Source organism: Populus alba, chromosome 4 (genome assembly GCF_005239225.2).
Source record: "Populus alba chromosome 4, ASM523922v2, whole genome shotgun sequence".
Taxonomy (NCBI): Eukaryota; Viridiplantae; Streptophyta; class Magnoliopsida; order Malpighiales; family Salicaceae; genus Populus; species Populus alba.
The window spans coordinates 22,740,088-22,753,096 of NC_133287.1; positions in this window are offsets into that span (position 1 = coordinate 22,740,088).

Below are 13,009 nucleotides of genomic sequence, written 5' to 3' on the forward strand. Positions count from 1 at the left end.
AACAAAATATTTGAACTCACTCGTGGAAAGAATGCATGCATTCAGTCCCGCGCTGATTTGCTTGACCAATCAGAATTTTTCCCTGATTTGTTAGTCCGAGGAATAATATATCCTAGATAGATTGATGGGAAAGTGTTGGAAATATGTATATAGAACAAATAAATAAGGCCAGATAAAAATATATCATCCTAAAATATCAATGGAAAAAATCCAAATTTTAATTTTGTTTGTATTTCTAGTAGTAAATCATGCATTGGCTAAAGGATCCATGAACCTGTTCACTACCAGAAATTCGCTAAATACCAACGGACATACCGACGGAATTTTTTCTGTCGGTAATTTTCGGCCGAAATCACCGACGGAAAATATTCGTCGGTAATTAGGTCGGTAATTACCGACGGAAATAGGCCGTCGGTAATTACCGACCGAATTACCGACCAAAAATTCAGAATTAATGAAAAAAGGGCGGGTAGTGGCGCGGGGGTTTTGGCGGATGATTTTTCCGACGGAATTAAAAACTGGGGCCCGTATGCGTGATGGGACCTGTTCACCGTCAAAAAATACCGACGGAATCACCGACGGATTTGAAATGCCAGATCCGTACCGGTGACGTGACCGGTGCACCGTTAAAAATACCGATGGAATTACCGAGGGATTTGAATAGCAGGTCCGTGCGGTGACGTGTCGATTGCCGACGGATTACAAACCGTTGGTAATTCCGTCGGCAAAAGTGAATATATGGCCACTCTGCCGACACTCTCCTCCCCCATTTCTCCTTCTTCTTCCTAATCCTAACCCTCCCCATCTGCAAAATAACCAACCCCCCCTCGCCCCAAAACAAAAATCTTTCTCATCTCAGCACAACAAGTTGTATTTGTTTTGTGGTCACAGCATTCGTGTTCTGATTTACCGACGGATTTTATCATTTTTTGTAAGTAATTCTATCTTTTAAAATTTTAAAATTTAAATGTTAATTTTATTGTTTTTTTAGTATATATATTATTTTTTTTAGTAGATGTACATGTTTTATTGTTATTTCTCAAACAAACTTGTAGTATATGAATGTATAATTTTATACTTGTTATGGTTTGTTTTAGATTTTGTAAGATTGTATTTGTTTGAAAATTGTTAAAACTTAATTTGTAGAATTACTGAATTACATGTTGTGTTTTGAAATAATTAAGAGCTTGCTTAATTAATGGGTCCTTTTTATAGAGGTTCGATAGAAGTCATGGATGATCGTTCATGGATGTATCTAGATTCACCCCAAGGATTGCGGAGGATGAATTATTGTAACGGGGTTCAGGGTTTTATTAATTTCGCAACATCTATTCCCAGAAATTTTACTGGAGGCGGTATTAGGTGTCCATGCAGAAAGTGTCAAAATAAAAAGTATCTGCATCCAGATGTTGTAATGATGCATCTTCTACACAAAGGGTTTGTGGAGGATAACGAGTGTTGGTATGCACATGGAGAGGTATTTGTTAGTAATAGGAGAATGGGAGAAACGGTGGTTGGGTCAACTTCTAGTGCTAGCAACGTGCATGAAGCGACAAATGACAACACTAATCCTTACAGAAACATGGTTATGGATGCAATGGGAATGAATCAAGATAATGTCAATTAATGTCCAATCGTAGAAGAAGAACCTAATGCAGAGGCAGCTAGGTTTTGTGATTTGTTGAAAGATTCTGACGAACCATTATGGGATGGCTGCACAAACCACAGTAAATTATCGGCTGTGGCACAGGTGTTCACCATCAAGTCAGATCACGGGTTGAGTGAGGCCGGGTATGACAAAATTATTGATTGGGCAAGAAGCATTTTACCAGAAGGGAACAGGCTCAAAGAGAACTTCTATGCTGCGAAGTCCATGATGAAACCCCTCGGTTTAGGATACCAGAAAATTGACATGTGCCCTAACTTCTGCATGTTATACTACCTTGAAAATGCTGTGATGACCGAGTGCATGACATGCGGACATTCCCGTTACAAACCCAGAACTGGCAGGGGGAAGACTCTAGTGGCATATAAAAAACTTAGATATTTCCCGATCACACCAAGACTGCAGAGGTTATTTATGTCACCAAGGACTGCTGAGCACATGACATGGCACCAAACACATGATGCCGTTGATGGTGTGATGGTGCATCCTTCTGACGGCGAAGCGTGGAAACGCTTTAACAGTGTTCATCCGGACTTTTCTGCTGAATCAAGGAATGTTCTACTTGGGTTGTGTACAGACGGGTTCAACCCATTTGGGTCATTTGCTGCTCCCTATTCTTGTTGGCCGTCATTCTCACAGTTTATAACTTGCCACCGGGAATGTGTATGAGGCCGGAGTTCATGTTTCTATCTATTGTCATACCCGGTCCAAGCAGCCCGGGGCGGAATATAGATGTTTGTCTTCGACCGTTGATAGATGAGCTGGCGCAGTTGTGGTCCTCCGGATCTCTGACTTATGATATATCGAGGAAAAAAAATTTCCTTATGAGGGCGGCTTTGATGTGGACTATCAGTGATTTTCCAGCTTATGGAATGCTTTCTGGTTGGAGCACACATGGGAAACTCGCATGTCCATACTGCATGGAAAACAACAAGGCATTCACGATAGCAAACGGAGGTAAAGCTTCTTTTTTTGACTGTCACCGTCGCTTCTTGCCACTTAATCACAGGTTCAGAAAAAACAGAAAAGATTTCTTTGTTGGTAGAGTTGAAAAAGATGTTGCATCCCCGCGTCTTTCTGGTGAAGAATTGCATCATGTTGTATCAGAGTACGGTGACATTGTGTTTGGCCTTCAATCAGGTAAGCAAAAGTTTCCTGGTTTTGGTTTGACCCATAATTGGGTAAAGCGAAGTATCTTTTGGGAGCTTCCGTATTGGAAGACTAATCTTCTCCGCCATAACCTTGACGTCATGCACATCGAAAAGAACGTGTTTGAGAATATTTTCAACATCGTCATGGATGTGAAGGGGAAGACAAAGGACAACATGAAGGCTAGATTGGATATAGCTTTATACTGTAACCGTAAAAATATGGAGTTGGTTTATGACGAGTCACGGGTTGCAAAACCAAGGGCAAGCTTCGTGTTAGAGAAAAACGCACAACTGCTAGTCTATAAATGGCTTAAGAGTCTGCGTTTCCCGGATGGACATGCATCAAACATATCAAGGCTTGTTAACATAGAGGACTGCAGATTGTATGGAATGAAGAGCCATGACTGCCACGTGTTTATGCAAACACTCATCCCATTAGCTTTTCGTGATTTGTTGCCAAAGGGAATATGGGATGCACTAACAGAGATCAGTCATTTCTTCAGAGATATATGCTCTAGCAAGATGAATGTTGAGCACATTGAGATGCTTCAAACGAATATCATCGAGACACTATGCAAACTTGAGATGATATTCCCTCCTTCATTTTTTGACTCAATGGAGCATCTCTCTATACATCTACCGTTCGAGGCAAAAGCTGGAGGACCGGTCCAGTATAGATGGATGTACCCATTCGAACGGTGAGATATTACAGTTGCAATGGGATTCATATCTTAAAGTATTTTCTATGTTTTTCTTATTTGAAAATACTTGAATTGTACTTCAATGCAGGTACTTGTTTAATCTAAAAAAAAAGGTTAAGAACAAGGCGCATGTTGAGGCTTCGATATCTGAGGCCTATATTGTTGAAGAGATATCAACATTTATCTCGTACTATTTCGAACCTCATCTGAGAACAAGAATCAATCGCGTTCCACGGCATGACGATGGCGGTGAAGTGCCTTCCAGTGGGAACTTGTCAATATTCTCCAATACTGGACGACCCACACCTAAAAATGTCGTAAGAGGAAGATATTTGTCGGAAATAGAATTCAAACAAGCACACAACTATGTTCTATTTAACTGTGATGAGCTGAGACCATTTATTCAGTAAGTCTATATATGTGTAATAGTAATTAAACTTTGTCAGTAATATACTGTTAATTATATATTGTAATATCATACACTCATTATCACTTGCAGGCAACATCGACAATATTTGCTCTCCAATAACTCGCAGCTGACCGAATCCCAGATCTTTCAATTACAAGATGAACAATTTGCCACATGGTTCAGAACACATGTAAGCACTATCACAAACTCATTCTAACGTATGCATGTCATTACGAGATTCTCGTTCATTTATCGTGTATTGATGTACATTTAATTACATATATTTACAAGGTTTATCAAATGGGAAGGAGTGCGCCCAAGTCATTGTCTTCACTAAGCCTCGGCCCTGAAAGAAAAGTTAGGTGCTACAACGGGTATTTTGTCAATGGATATGTTTTCCATACTGAAGAATACGGGCAAGGAAGAAAGACATACAACTGCGGTGTTTGTGTTAAGGGATCCACAAGTAGCCAGTTAGAAGTTGACTACTATGGTAGATTAGAAGAGGTCGTCGAACTGCAATATCATAGCGAGCAGAATAAAGTGTTTTTATTCAAATGCTATTGGTATGACATGACGGACAGAGGAATCAGAGTTGATCCGCACCATGGTCTGGTCGAAATCAACTCAAAAGCTAGACTCCGCAACATAAACGATGTCTTTGTTTTCGCAAAGCAATGTCAACAAGTTTATTACACATACACCCCTTCATTTAGAAAGGATCGTTCAAGAGTTGATTGGTTGTCCGTTTTAAAAACGAAACCACGGGGTCGTGTCGAGGTTGTTCAGGATGAGAACGAAGACACAAGTGTGCGAGATGAAGTCTTTCAAGTTCGTGAGTTGGTTGAACCATATCGAGTTGCTCCTTCGATTGAATTGGAAGAAAATTCAAATTTTCGAGTTCTCGATGATAGTCTTGTTGATATTGACGGAGAGGAGTTGAATGTTGTTCTCAGCTCTAGCGGACAAGAAAATGTCGATGAAGAAGATGATATCCATATTGAAGATTGCGATGAAGATGATGACAATTCAATTGACGAGGAAGAAGAAGAAAATTCCGACTAATTATGAAAATGAAGCCCTATGTAAAAACATTTGTCTCATGTAATTTAGATTATTGATGATGTATTTTTTAAATAAAATATTTATTGTTTAAGCAATGTGGTTATTGTGTTTATGTGATGGACAGTTTATCAGTTAAGTTTCTGCAGGAAGGTAAACAGGCAATACAAAGACAACCTTTCCTGCATCATGCAATCTTACCGACGGATAGTGATCCGTCGGTATCTCACAGAGAGTTCGAAATTAATTACGCGAAATGCCACCACCACTGACGACATTACCGACGGCTTCACCGACACATACACCGACGAATTCTAGGCCGTCGGTATCTCACAGAGAGTTCGAAAATATTTACAACAAAATGCCACAATCACCGACGTCCATACTGACTGATAATCATCCGTCGGTATCTCACAGAGAGTTCGAAAATATTTACAACAAAATGCCACAATCACCGACGTCCATACCGACGGATAATCATCCGTCGGTATCTCACAGAGAGTTCGAAAATATTTACGCGAAATGCCACCAACACCGAATTACCGACGGAGTAGGTCCGTCGGTAATTTTTCGGTTACACATATTACCGACAGAATTACCGACGGACCGTGCGTTTTCCAAAGTGCGTTAATTGCGCCTCTGAACTTGTCAGATTACCGACGGAATCACCGATGGACTGCGAAAAATTTGGAGGGCTTTTAAAAATTCTGAGCAAAATTTGAAAAATACCAATGGAATTTTGACCTGTTACCGATGGAATTTTGCCCTGTTACCGACGGAGGTGAAGTCTGTCGGTGAGTCCATCGGTGAAATTGACCTATAAGTTCCAGCCCCGCCGCTTCGCCTCATTTTTTCTTCTTCTCTCCGACGCTTCGCTTCTCCTCCGTTTTTCACCTTAGATTTTTTATTTTTTTCACCTCAATCCTTAAACACTTTCACCTTTAATCTCTAGCAAGATTTGGTGTTGTAAATCTTCATTATATTAAAAGGTATGTGTTTTTTTTTCTATTTTATTTTATTTTATTTTATTTTTAGTTGTTTTTATTTTTGTTGTGTTGGTGTTTTTTGTTGCAATGTAGATAAAGTTTTGAATTTGACACATTATTAAGGTATGTATATTTTGTTCCTTTTTTTTTTGAATTTTTTGAATATTTTTTGAATTTGTTGAATATTTGTGAATTTAATTGTTGAATAATTGAATTTAATTGTTGAATTTATTGAATATTTTTTGTTGTTGTGTTGTTAGAATTGTTATTAGTTAACTTAGAATTAGTTAAAGTTGAATATTTGAATATTTTTTGAATATTTTTTGAATTTGTTGAATATTTGTGAATTTAATTGTTGAATAATTGAATTTAATTGTTGAATTTATTGAATATTTTTTGTTGTTGTGTTGTTAGAATTGTTATTAGTTAATTTAACTTAGAATTAGTTAAAGTTGAATATTTGAATATTTTTTGAATAATTTTTGAATTTGTTTAATATTTGTGAATTTAATTGTTGAATTTATTGAATATTTTTTGTTGTTGTGTTGTTAGAATTGTTATTAGTTAATTTAACTTAGAATTAGTTAAATTTGAATATTTGAATATTTTTTGAATTTTTTGAATTATAATTGTTAATGTTGAATTGTAATGATTAATTTGTTGAATTATAATTTGTTGAATTTATTGAATATATTTTTTGTCATATTTTTTATTGTTTTGAATTTATTGAATTGGAAGGATTAATAGTTGAATATGTTGGAATAATTAGTATAGATTGGTTCGATTGGTTGTGGCTATTGTTAATATTTGCAGGTTTGTGGATTTGGGTAGTATCCAGTATAGGGGAGGTGCTGCCGATTTTTTTTTTAACTTTTGAATTTTATTATACAATTATTAATATAAAATTGTTTAGATGCGCAAAATGAAAACCAGAGCTGGTCGTCTAGTCGAATCAAGTTCGTCTAGCAGCGATGATGATGTTTCCTTAGGTGCCTCTCAAGAAGAGGCACCTACACCACCTGCGCCATCAACCGATGCTGCCTCTTCCAGCGATGTTTCACATCGCAGACGCGGCATACCTTCGAAGCAGAATCAATTTACCCGCTAGTTCGAGGCACAGTGGAAGGACGATCTTTCAATGTAAGTTTGTTAATGTTTTAGTTTTTTTTATATAAAAAAAACAAATTTAAAACATAATTTATGAAGTAATCACAAATTAATTTCATTTCTTTTCAGGTTCACAAACATTGAGGCCGCCCGATTAATATCATCGGCGTTTAAAGCGTTGATGGAGATTCCATTGTTTCAATGAAGTCAGATATCCAGACATCCTGAATGGATGCCTCAAATCAATGCATGGTTTCGTAGATTTGAGGTTCGTGTTAGTATATAATTTTCAGCTTATTTGTAATAAATTCAAGTTATAATTGTAAATAATTTATTAACATTTTAAAAGATTATTTTTTTATATACAGCATCGATTCTGCTGGGACGATGAACATGACAGTGTTGTGAGGAGGGTGTGGGAAAATCACGCGGCAATTAGGTAACATCGAAAACAATACGACTTTTTTTTACATAATTATTTATGTTTTGAAATGTAATTTTTTCGTGCGTGAATTAGGTTGCGTGATTTTTGGTATGACGCCCAGAAAAAAGCAAAAAAAACAGCGAGGGATAAGGGGTTACAAGGCTGGAACGATATTGCGGTTTGGAGGGATTTCAAACCAATATACATCCCGGAAGATATATGGCCGCACTATCTTCAGCACGTGACGTCTGAGCGGTTCACTCGACGCTCACAGTCCGGTGCCGGCAACCGGAATCGGCAAATTCATGGCTCGGTTACAACGCACACCGGCGGCTCCGTTCCGTTTGCTGCACATGCGAAACGGATGGTAAGATTAATTTAAATGAAATATATCGTTCAATTAATTTGTTGTTAATACATTTGTTTCATTATATATAGGCTACGTCTCTTGGACGTGAGCCGAGCCCTATGGAGCTGTTTGTGGAGACGCACATGCGGAGTCATGACCGCCAAAAGGGGACGCAACAGTTCGTTGACAACCGTGCTCAACAGTTTGTGGTGTGTTTGGTCAACCATTTTATTTTATAAGTTATTATCATGTTTATTGAATTGAATATGATTTTTTTTTTCAGGAGACCTATAATAATCGGTTGAGGGAGAGATACGGGGATGATCCTTCGACCCATCCGGAATTCGATCCGGATTTGTGGATGGAGGCTGGATCGTCAGGTGGACCCGATAAAAATCGGGTTTACGGGCTCTCCAATACTACCGCTGCCAAGTTGTGGTCGACCGGTACTGCTTCAATCGGTGGGAGCTCCCAATCTGTATCGAGCTCCCAATCTAAGGAGTTTGTGGCCTTGCAGCAAAGGTGCGACCACCTATCAGAGGCGTACACACAACTCAAAGAAGAGCAAAGATTGGCGAACAAACAACACAGATTGGCGGACGAACAACGCAGAGCAGAGTCTGAACAACAAAGAGCGACCTATGAAGAGCTTCGTCAAATGGTCATGAACATGACACAAGGTGGAACATGTGCGCCTAATCCTTTTTGGCCGCCTAACCCCCACCCTCCTCCTCCTCCTCCTCCACCTTTATATTAATTGTTTTTTTTTTTTAAACACATTCATTTTGTAATGAATATTATTTAACTTTGAGTTTTTGTTGCTTAATATAAATTTTATTTGCATAATTGGTTTGTATTACTATTAATTTATATTATTTTTTCTAAAATAATTAAAAAAAAAATTACACAGGGATTTACCGACGGAAAAAATCCGTCGGCATTGGACACCCATCACCGACATATTCACCGACGGAAATAATCCGTTGGCATTGGACAGTGTCTGCGGTATTCCATCCCATCACCGACGGAAATAATCCGTCGGTATAAAAATACCGACGAATTTACAGACGGATTTATTCGGTCGGTATGAAATATCACCGACACTTTTGCCGACGGATATAGTCCATCGGTATTTACATAACACCGACGGAAAATATTCCGTCGGTATATTCCAAGCGGAAAACTTTTTTTTTTTTGGCGCGCACGGTCCGTCGGTAAATGTTTTTTTTGTATTACCGACCGATATAGCGACAGAATGTGGAATCACCGACAAAAGGTATTTCGACGGGCGTATTCCGTCGGTAATATAGTCGGTAAATACTTTACCGACAAACGTTCTATCACACACCGACGGAATATTTCCGTCGGTAAAACTGTGAAATCTTGTAGTGGTCAGCATAAAGAAAAATATCGAATACCTTTTGTTTTTATACACACACACACACATCAACTCGAATTAGACTTTTCCCAATTTTTTTAATAGCTAGATTTTATACATAAATGACTAGCCATCGTCAACACTTGTGCTCATCGCATCACCATACAGCTCAGCACACCAAGAAAACGAATCTCATATTTGCTCGGTTGGTGTGCTTACACGGTCATCAAGGTCAGCCACAAATGTGACCTTGGCTCTTGCAGCTCTGATCAACTCTCGCATTCATATCAAGGAGCAAGCTCATGTTCTCAACCTTCATTATCTTTTCATGATCATCAACATGATGAATCTGTGGTCAAGGATCTTATCAGTATGCTTGATTCAACTAACTGTTTGGTTGGGTTATTTCACTAGGCTTCACAAAGAATGGTGAAGCGTAACAATCCTAGATATATACAAGCTTCGATTGAATGATATCAGTGGTTTGGTTGTTGGAGATATTGGTTATTATCATTCAGAACGAGATATCATCATCGAAATCTTGGCAGGGACTTTGCTAAGGATCTCAAGCTTACATCAAAAAATTATTTCCTTTCAATATTCTGTTCTTTTTCCCTCCGGTGAAGATGGTAATCAGACTAACATTAGCTTTGCCAACCAAGATGACCAGGTTTCTCGAAAACGCTAAGAAGTTTCAATGAGAGCTTTATATGCTTATCTTCTTCATGAAGGAGAATATGGTAAAGACACTATTACAAAAGACGATCGTCGTCTTTACCATTAGTTCTTAGTCGACGCATTTACAAATGTCGAAGAAGATAGGCTTGATTGCATTAGACCAAACCAGAATGATCTTGGAACTGAGCTCTATCAAGACATTAATAAAGTTGTTCTTAGAGAGGATGTTCAAGGGTTCACAACTGGAAAAATTATTGCCCCCTCTTCTTTAACTGGCAGTCCACCATACACGACAAAAAACTACCAAGATGTCATGGCTATTTGTAGAACATATAGAAATCCAGATCTATTCATTACGTTTATGTAATATTTTGAGTTAAAGGGATTGGAAAATACAATAAAGCCCTTGGAGGCTTAAAGAGTGAGTAAAATTGAATAAGGGGTATTATGGTAATTGGATAAATAGTTGATAAATATAAATAGAAAAAGAAAGAGGGATCTAGAAATTTGAAGAACAAACCGTAAGAGAGAAGGGAGGAAGAAGAAGAAGAAGAGAAAAGAAGGGAAAAATAAGGGAAAAAGGAAGAGATTGGGAGGAAATAAGTTTAAAGGTAAGCTTATTTATAAATATGTGTTAATTAAGCTTTAATTTTGGTTTTGATAAATGTTAGGGTTATGAAGTTTGTGTTTTGGGTTTAATTGATGAATTAAATTGAATGTTAGGGGTTAATTTTTGGGGTTAATTGATGATTTAATTGATTATGGAAGATTGTGATGATTTTGAGATGACGAAAATTCAGTTTGGTCTCTCAATTTGTGAAAATTGCAGTTTAGTCCCTGAACTTTGGAAATATTACAGATTGGTCCCTGGGGCATAAATTGAGGTTTTGAACAGAACTGAGGATGATTTAAGGGCAAAATTCCAGTATAATTAGGAATATATATATGATATTTTCAGTTTGGTCCTCCAAGTTGACAAATTACGATTTGACCCCTAAAATTTTGATAGAATCACATTTTGGACCTTGGGGCATAATTCAAGATTCTGGACAAAGATAAGGACGAATTATGGATAAATTTCAGTATGGTTATATATTTACAATTCGGTCATCAAAGTTTGGTAAAATTACGTTTTGGTCCCTCTTTTGGAAAATTGTTGTTTTAGTCCATAAACTTAGGAGATTAAGCCCGGTTTTATTTTATGCATTGGGATCTTTTGTTTGATTTGTTTTTGAGTATATTTCATATATTTATTGTAGGTTCTGCTAACGATCCTTAATCGGATTTTCGGGTCTTTCGTCTTACATTCCTTTAGTTCAGTATTTTCCAGGTGAGTGGAATAATCTTTAATATGCATATAATATAAATAAATATGTATGTTGATTATACAATGAGTACAACTAGTAAATTTCTTGAATATTTATATATGTTGCTTTATTTTCCGAGTACTCATTTATTCTTGAATTTGCACTCGCAATCTGTCAAAGTAAATTCTATTTGATATGATATACGTTTCTTTGATGATTCTGTGAATATCTATTATGCCTTGATATGGGACTTGTCAGTAACTCCATGCTAACGGAGAGTAGTTAGCCTGTGTGCACATAATATTATGTTACCTAGCTGGTGAAAGAGGCATCAGCCTGTGGTGACTGATCATCCCACAGTGGTCACCGATGAATGTCATCTAGTCACCGACGGGTGTTATCTGGTCACCTACGGGTGTCATCTGATCTCTGACATGTAATCCACTACGTTATGATAATATGTTTAGAAAGTATATGTATATGTATATGTATATCAAGATATTAATATCTGAAATATCTGAAATATATATTAAATGTTATTCCCTCACTGAGTTGGTTGAACTCAGTTCTTAGTTTCTGATAGCAGTTGGACTTTGTTGAGTGTTTCTGCTTCTTCAGTTCTGGTCGGTATGACTTGCTTGTTTGCGAGGCTTTCCTTTCAGTTTTGATTTGATGTCTTAGACGCTCCACTGTTACCTTGGTTTAATTAAATTTGGATTTTGACAATGTAATGAGTATTATGAATTATTATTTTTGTTTTAATAACTAACTTTCGGTTTCATCAGTATTTGAATAATATGATATTTCTGAAGATTATGAGCTGCTGCGTATTTTTGAATAAATTGTACTTTTGATGTGTCCGTTGTGAGGCTTAGCGTAGGTGGGGTGTCCTTTCGGCACTACTCCTGCGTTGCCGGCCATGGACCCGGGATTCGGGTTGTGACAGTTTACATGCAACACAAACTAGCTTGGAATTAGAAGAGAGCTTAGAAAAGTGAGTTTATAAGCATGAAGACAAGCCTGATATAATTGCACCTGTTTTAAGAACAAATGAAGAAAATTATGAGTGAAAGAGTTTCATTGTTCTTATTAATTACAAGTAGAGTTACACACATATATATAGAGAGAAATCTTTAGCCAGCTATTCTTACAATCCTTCTAGGATAGATATCCTATTAGCAACAGGATATACATGTACATGTCAGGTCTTTAACTTATGATTATATATGGAATTATCCTTAATTGCTAACGACCCCCACAATTTCAGAAACTAATGAGAGTGTCACGACTTAAATCCCGGGTCCATGACCGGCAACGCAGGAGCGGTGTAGAAAGGACACCCCATCTACGGTAAGCCTCAAAACAGACATATCAAAAGAATAATTTATTTAAAAATACGCAGCATTTCATAAACACTCAACCATCCTAAATTATGTATAGAACGAATTAGGGACCGAATTGTAATTTTCATAAAGTCTAGGGACTAAAATGTAAATTCCCAAAATTAAGGGACCAAACTAAAAATATTCCAAATCAATTATCAAACTGAGATTCATCATCATTAACCTCATAATAACACTGTCCAGAATCTCAAAATACATTTAAGGGTAAAATTGTAATTTTTTCAAAGTTTAGGGACTAAACTGAAATTTTCATAAATCAAGGACCAAAATAAAATTTGGTCATCTTCAACCTCAAGACCATTCTGTCCAGATTTTCCAGCAAGGTAAAAATGAATTTCTTAACCCCATAAGAATTAATTTAAACAAATCAAGTCACAAATTCTTATTT